Consider the following 7,524-nt stretch of genomic DNA (forward strand, 5'->3'; position numbering starts at 1 on the left):
GCCACTCTATCAACACAGGGAAGCAGCCAAAATGCGGAGACAAAGAAACAGGTCACAAATGGCAGAAATGGAGGAAAGCAAACGACTGGATATAGAGTTCAAGGCCACGTTTATAAGGTTTTTCAAGAATTTTATGGAAACCGCCGATAAATTTAGTGAGCCCCTCAATAAGTATAGTGAGACCCTGGAGGACATGAAAAAGGACCAACTAGCATACACTGACTGAAATAAAGAATAATTTACAGAGATCCAACAGAAGAAACAAAAAATGCCCAACCGAAAAAGAAAAAAGAAAAGAGATTCCAAAAATATGAAGATAGTGTAAGGAGCCTCTGGGACAACTTCAAGCGTACCAACATCCGAATTATAGGGGTACCAGAAGAAGAGAGAGGACAAGATATTGAAAACCTATTTGAAGAAATAATGACAGAAAACTTCCCCTACCTGGTCAAAGAAATAGACTTACAAGTCCAGGAAGCGCAGAAAACCCCAAACAAAAGGAATCCAAGGAGGACCACACCAAGACACATCATAATTAAAATACCAAGAGCAAAAGACAAAGAGAGAATCTTAAAAGCAACAAGAGAAAGACAGTCAGTTACCTACAAGGGTGTACCCATATGACTGTCAGCTAATTTCTCAACAGAAACCATTCAGGCCAGAAGAGAGTGGCAAGAAATATTCAAAGTGATGAATAGCAAGAACCTGCAACCAAGATTACTTTATCCAGCAAAGCTATCATTCAGAATAGAAGGTCAGATAAAGAGCTTCATGGATAAGAAAAGGCTAAAGGAGTTCATCACCACCAAACCAGCATTATATGAAATGCTGAAAGGTATTCTTTAAGAAGAGGAAGAAGAAAAAGGAACTCTTACCATTTGCCACAGCATGGATGCAACTGGAGAGTGGATAAATACCACATGATCTCACTCATTTGTGGAATATAATGAACAACATAAACTGATGAACAAGGACTGATCCAGAGACGGAGAGGCATTGATTGGACTGTCGGGCCTTGGAGGGAAGGTAGGGGAGGGTGGGGGTAAGGGGGAAAGATCAACCAAAGGACTTACATGCAAGCATATAGGCCTAACCAATGGACACGGACAACGGGGGGGGGGGGGTGAGGGCATGAGGGGGGGGTAGAGGGTAATGTGGGGACAAGGGCACATATGTAATATCTTAATCAATAAAAAATATATTAAAAAAAATATTTCAGGATGCACCAGTCTCTGACAAGGCCTGTAGAGTTAAAGATGAAGGAGAGATATCCTGCCCTCCAGTAGCTCACAATCCACCCTCATAAATACCCTGAAAATTATTTTGTTAAGAGATGAGGGAAACTGCCCAGCCAATAAAAATTAAATTTTTCCAGCCTTCATTATAGATATACATGGGCAGAGGTATCCATGTATCACAGCCAAGGAGCTATAAGTAGGTATTTGAAGGCAAAAAAGAGAACAATACCTTAAAGAAGGAGGAGATAGACTCAGCTTACATGCCCTTCCCATCATCTGTGCTCTTTGTTCTTTCTCCTTCATGCATCCTGAAGTGCAGGCATGTAGCAAGTGCTGCAGCAGACACTTGCATTTGACCACAAGAGAAAAGCTCAAAGAAACTGCAAAGACCTTAGAGACATGATACCCTTGAGCTTCTGTACCATCCCTGCCTTGCTCTAGACCAGCGGTTCTCAACCTGTGGGTCACGACCCCTTTGGGGGTCAAACGACCCTTTCACAGGGGTCGCCTAAGACCATTGGAAAACACATATATAATTACATATTGTTTTTGTGATTAATCACTATGCTTTAATTATGTTCAATTTGTAACAATGAAATTGGGGGTCACCACAACATGAGGAACTGTATTAAAGGGTCGTGGCATTAGGAAGGTTGAGAACCACTGCTCTAGACTTTTTGTTTCATGAAATTAAAATAAACCCATCTGACTCAAGCCACTGTTATTTGAGTTTCCTGTTACAAATAGCCAATTTTAATCTCTACTTGGTGAAAGAATAATCATATTGTACATATGTCCTAAAACTATTTGCTTACTTTTATCTCTTCCGTAATATATAGTAAAAAATTTGGGGGCTTCAACCAGACATTGAATCAAAGCTTTCTTCCAAATCACAAAGAGGTTCCGCCTTCAAGTCCTCCTGCTACTCATGCTCATGCTCAAATGGATTGGCCACCTGTTGAAGTGAGAATGTATGCCCCATGTAAACTTTCAACATTACTCCCCTTCAATTTTGCCCATGCTGGGTCTTGACATATATGATTCTAATGTATCAACACTTCAAATACTTTTCAAAAGAGTCATAGACTCTTAGAGGCAGAATAGTTGAAGGTATTTAGTCCAACTTCCTTTGCAATGCATGGAAGCACAGATGTCTGTCGTTCTACAAACACTGACCATCTGGCAAGGCATTATGCTAAAGGTTAGAAGGCATTCAGACGTTAAAAGATAGCCTCTGTTCTGAAAGAGGTTATAATATATTAAAGAAGGTAGGCCTATTTGATGATTCAGCCTTCTGAGGTTGGAACTCAAATACCTGGGACAAGAGATTGAGTGCCAAGGTCAGTAGGAACCTATTTATTTCTACCAGCTGCCATGGACACAGCAAAAAAAGAATTGTGGCAACATTTTGCTTATCTCAGATGTCAGAGAGTACCCATTTCCTTAACTTTATATGTGGGATCTCTATTCTCTTTTATTCCTATTTGCCTTATTTTGTATAATAAGTCATCATTTTCCACTGGGGACTTGTGAGTCCCTGATTCTTTTCAAAAAAGAGCTCTCTCTTCGAGATTCCCAATAATACAAGTGCTGTGTCTCTCTTCTCTTACTTTTAGCCTAAGCCTAGATTCTTCCCACAAATGCTTAAAATGCCCTCTTTTTTAAACTAACATATACTAGTAAGGAGAGCAAAGTGTGTCAAGCGCTATCCTAAAGAGTTTGTGCATTAGTGCTTACAGCTCTTTTTTAATTTGTCCAGCAGGTCTTCCGGCTCGTCCCAGAAGGCCCTAATAAAAAATAAAAAAAATAGTTTGTGTATTTTAACTTATTTGTTCCTCACAAAAATCCTAAGATTTTTAAAATTTTAAAATGATTTTTTTAATTTAATTTTTTCCTAGTTTATTAATTGTTTTATTTTTTAATATTTAAAATCCAAGGATTTTATTATGTTCCAAATGCAGAAACAGTTTCAAAAAGTTAATATGGTCAAGTTCCCATGGCTCGTCAGAGGCTGTTGGAACTTGAACCCAAGCCATCTCATATTTATGTCCATTAGATTGACCACTCTCTTATGCTGCTTCCTTGTCAATGGAAGAAGCACCCTGAAAGCCTATTGATGAATAGGTTCAAAATAGCCTTGGTCAGGGAAAATCAATTATCCTAAAGGAATGATTCCCAACCCAGCCTTCCAGAATTTCTAGGGTATTCACACCCAATCATTCATTCATTCATTCAGCCTTTCTTGAGCTCCAATTAGGGACAAGGATAATCCTGGGGATAGAGCAAGCTGTTAAGAAAGACCCCTGTCCTATGAGTCAAAGGAATATCAGAAAACCTGAAAATGAAATGTATTTTCTCTGCATTAAAAGCACAGGATATCATACAAATAGAATAGCAAAATAATTATAAATAAACCTTTATGGAACTCATACTACTTAACAAAAGGAAGATAAACAATCCAATCAAAAAACAATGGGCAAACGACCTAAATAGACAATTTTTGAAAGAGGACATAAAGAAGGCCAAGAGATATACAAAAACATGCTCAATCATCCGAGAGATGCAAATCAAAAGAACAATTTGGTATGATCTCACACTTGTCAGAATGGTTATCATCAACAAATCAACAAACGACAAGTACTGAAGAGAATGAGGAGAAAAAGGAACCCTCGTGCACTGCTGGTGGGAATGCAGACTGGTGCAGCCACTGTGGAAGACACTATGGCATTTCCTCAAAAAATTACAAATGGAGCTCCCATATGACCCAATAACCCCACTTCTAGGAATATATCCCAAGAAACCAGAAACACCAATCAGAAAGGATATATGTGCCCCTATGTTCATAGCAGCACAATTTACAATAGCTAAGATTTGGAAACAGCCTAAGTGACCATCAGCAGATGAGTGGATTAAAAAACTGTGGTACACAGCAGCTTGCATTGCTTCACAGCTGGACCTCATCTGGGTACCTCCAAACCCCCAAAAAGGAAGGGGAATCTGCAGATCTCTTCATAGCTCCTGCTGGGTAGCCTCAGGTAGAGGCTAAATTAGCACCTCCTTAGAGATCCAAGAGCCAGTGTACCCAGTGGTCAGAGTGGGACCATCCAGATTACAACTCCTCAGATCCATAAGTGACACACTCAGGGGGCAGACTCAGTGAGCACCAAAGCTCCACTGAAGCAAGTCTTGCCCCAGAAGGGTGTCTTCAGCACAGGAGTTCTCCCACGGCAGACAGAGCTGATTCTCACAGCCAATTGGCCTGGAGGTCAATTCCTCCCAGTGATACCTACAACAATCAAGGCTTAACTACAATAAGACTACAACAAGACTGTGCACAAAGCCCACAAAGGGGTGCACCAAGAGTGTCCACCTCAGGTAATTGGGGAGGCTAAGCCACTGGGCCCTATAGGACACCTAGCACACAAAGCCACTCTACCAACACAGGGAAACATAAAAAATGCGAAGACAAAGAAACAGGTCACAAATGACAGAAATGGAGGAAAGCAAACTACTGGATATAGAGTTTAAAACCACAGTTATAAGGTTACTCAAGAATCTTCTACAAACCACTGATAAATTTTGTCAAGAAATCTAGTGAGACCCTGGAGGATATGAAAAAAGACCAACTAGAAATTAAGCATACACTGACTGAAATAAAGAATAATATACAGAGATCCAACAGCAGACAAAAGGATCCCAAGAATCAAGTCAAAGATTTGAAACATGAAGAAACAAAAAATACCCAACCGGAAATGCAAAAAGAGAAAAGAATCCAAAAATATGAAGATAGTGTAAGGAGCCTCTGGGACAACTTCAAGCGTACCAACATCCGAATTATAGGGGTGCCAGAAGAAGAGCAAGATATTGAAAACCTATTTGAAGAAATCATGACAGAAAACTTCCCCTACCTGGTGAAAGAAATAGACTTACAACTCCAGGAAGTGCAAAGAACCCCAAACAAAAGGAATCCAAAGAGGATCACACCAAGACACATCATAATTAAAATGCCAAGAGCAAAAGACAAAGAGAAAATCTTAAAAGCAGCAAGAGAAAAAAAGTCAGTTACCTACAAGGAAGTACCCATATGACTGTCAGCTGATTTCTCAACAGAAACTTTGCAGGCCAGAAGAGAGTGGCAAGAAATATTCAAAGTGATGAATACCAAGAACCTACAACCAAGATTACTTTATCCAGCAAAGCTATCATTCAGAATTGAAGGTCAGATAAAGAGCTTCACAGATAAGGAAAAGCTAAAGGAGTTCATCACCACCAAACCAGGATTATATGAAATGCTGAAAGGTATCCTTTAAGAAGAGGAAGAGGAAGAAAAAGGTAAAGATACAAATTATGAACAACAAATATGCATCTATCAACAAGTGAATCTAAGAATCAAGTGAATAAATAATCTGATGAACAGAATGAACTGGTGATTATAATAGAATCAGGGACATAGAAAGGGAATGGACTGACTATTCCTGGGGGGAAAAGGGGTGTGGGAGATTCGGGAAGAGACTGGACAAAAATTGTGCACCTATGGATGAGGACAGTGGGTGGGGAGTGAGGGCGGAGGGTGGGGCGGGAACTGGGAGGAGGGGAGTTATGGGGGGGAAAAAAGAGGAACAAACGTAATAATCTGAACAATAAAGATTTAATTAAAAAAAAATGTGAAATTAGTTTTCTTTCTAATCCCCTAGAGCCTAATGCAGTGAATTTCATCGTGCAATGTTGATTAAAAATGCTGAAATGAGTCGAAATGTAATTAGAAATTTCTTTGTCCAAATCAAGCCCCATGAACTACAACTAGCACTGGTTCAATCTATAAAAACCAGTCCATTCTTCCTGATGCTGAAGATTAATTTTGGCATGGAGACATAAAAAAAATCTCATAACTTTAGGTATATTTATTAGTCAGTCAGCTTTTTTTTTTTTTTTTTTTTTTAGATAAATGGTGGTAAAGGATCTTAGACAATTTGGCAGCTTATACAAAAACATAGTAGCAGAGAACAAGAAATATTATGAGAGCTGCAGAAAAGCCAATATGGCTGAAACACGTGTAAGAAAATGAAGAAACTTTTACTCTCTTAGCAACTGGTTGAATAATTCCCCTAGGAGTATCACACTAAACTTTTAAAGAAAGATTTTAATAAGCTACTTGGGATGAGAGGTGAGACCTTAGGGACATATTCAAGCTAAAAATGATGGCAATAAGCAAGAATGGAATCTAGAACAGAGGGACACTTTGTTTTGTTGAGTCCTTGGATGGAGTTGGGGATGTACATTTACAAACAGACACTGGGGCAAAGCCAAATTGTTCAAAATAAGAAAGAGATGAGGCCGAAACTGGTTTGGCTCAGTGGATAGAGTGTCAGCCTGCGGACTGAAAGGTCCCAGGTTTGATTCCGGTCAAGGGCATGTACCTTGGTTGCGGGCACATCCCCAGTGGGAGGTATACAGGAGGCAGCTGATCGATGTTTCTCTCTCATCGATGTTTCTAACTCTCTATCTCTCTCCCTTCCTCTCTGTAAAAAATTAATAAAATATATTTTAAAAAAAAGAAAGAAAGAGATGAGTGTAAAGAGCCTGGGGTGGGTGGGGGTATAAGTAGATCCAGGAAGGCTGTTTTACCTTGGGGCAAAAGTAAAGACACACACAAAAAAATCCTAGAAGTGCCACAGCTGAGAAGAAACTTGGTAGAAAAAATGTCAAATAGTCAAATGGTAAAGTGGGGGGTTGTTGCTATACCACATGTGATAAATATCCTCTTCATCTCCCTGGTGAATTCCATGTTTCCACTAAGACTTTTGTAGAAGTAGATTTGGGAAAGAGAATGTGAAGACATGCAAGAGTTCCATGTCCACGTGGGTGTAAAATAAAAACAAAGGCTGCTTTTATAGAGGGGATAGCTAACATCTGGGCTTAGGTACAATGTAAGAGGAAAGTTAGAAGGGGATGAGTCTAGAAAAATAAGGACAATTTTATGAGAGGCCATGTGAGCCGTCTTAAAAAGTGTGCTCCTTATCTTAGGGCAAATAAGGGACAGTTTTAAAAAATTTAAGAAGAAAGACAGCCTCTGATTTGTAGTTTAGAAGGATTGCTCTAGCAATAATTCAAAGAATGGGGTAAGAGAAGCGATGATAGAGGAAAAAGGAAAGCTCAAAAGCTTTACCGCACCCTAAGCAAGAACTGATCATGGCCTGCACTGTTTAAAGCAGCAGAGAAGAGGGAGAGAATAGGACAATCTAGTTAGAATCGGTGGGTTTTGATGATTGGTTAGATGTAAAAGAAA

The 7,524-nt window shown here is 39.4% G+C and overlaps 1 non-coding gene across 1 annotated transcript; it reads left to right on the top strand.

Moving 5' to 3' along the window:
* The first annotated feature begins 2,965 nt into the window (after nt 1–2,965).
* On the top strand, nt 2,966–3,028 carry LOC118677920. The gene has a single exon (XR_004974627.1). It is a non-coding gene; the product is annotated as a U7 small nuclear RNA (small nuclear RNA).
* Nucleotides 3,029–7,524: the final 4,496 nt, after the last annotated feature.

This window comes from Myotis myotis, unplaced genomic scaffold, assembly GCF_014108235.1.
Source record: "Myotis myotis isolate mMyoMyo1 unplaced genomic scaffold, mMyoMyo1.p scaffold_m19_p_2, whole genome shotgun sequence".
NCBI classification, from domain to species: domain Eukaryota; kingdom Metazoa; phylum Chordata; class Mammalia; order Chiroptera; family Vespertilionidae; genus Myotis; species Myotis myotis.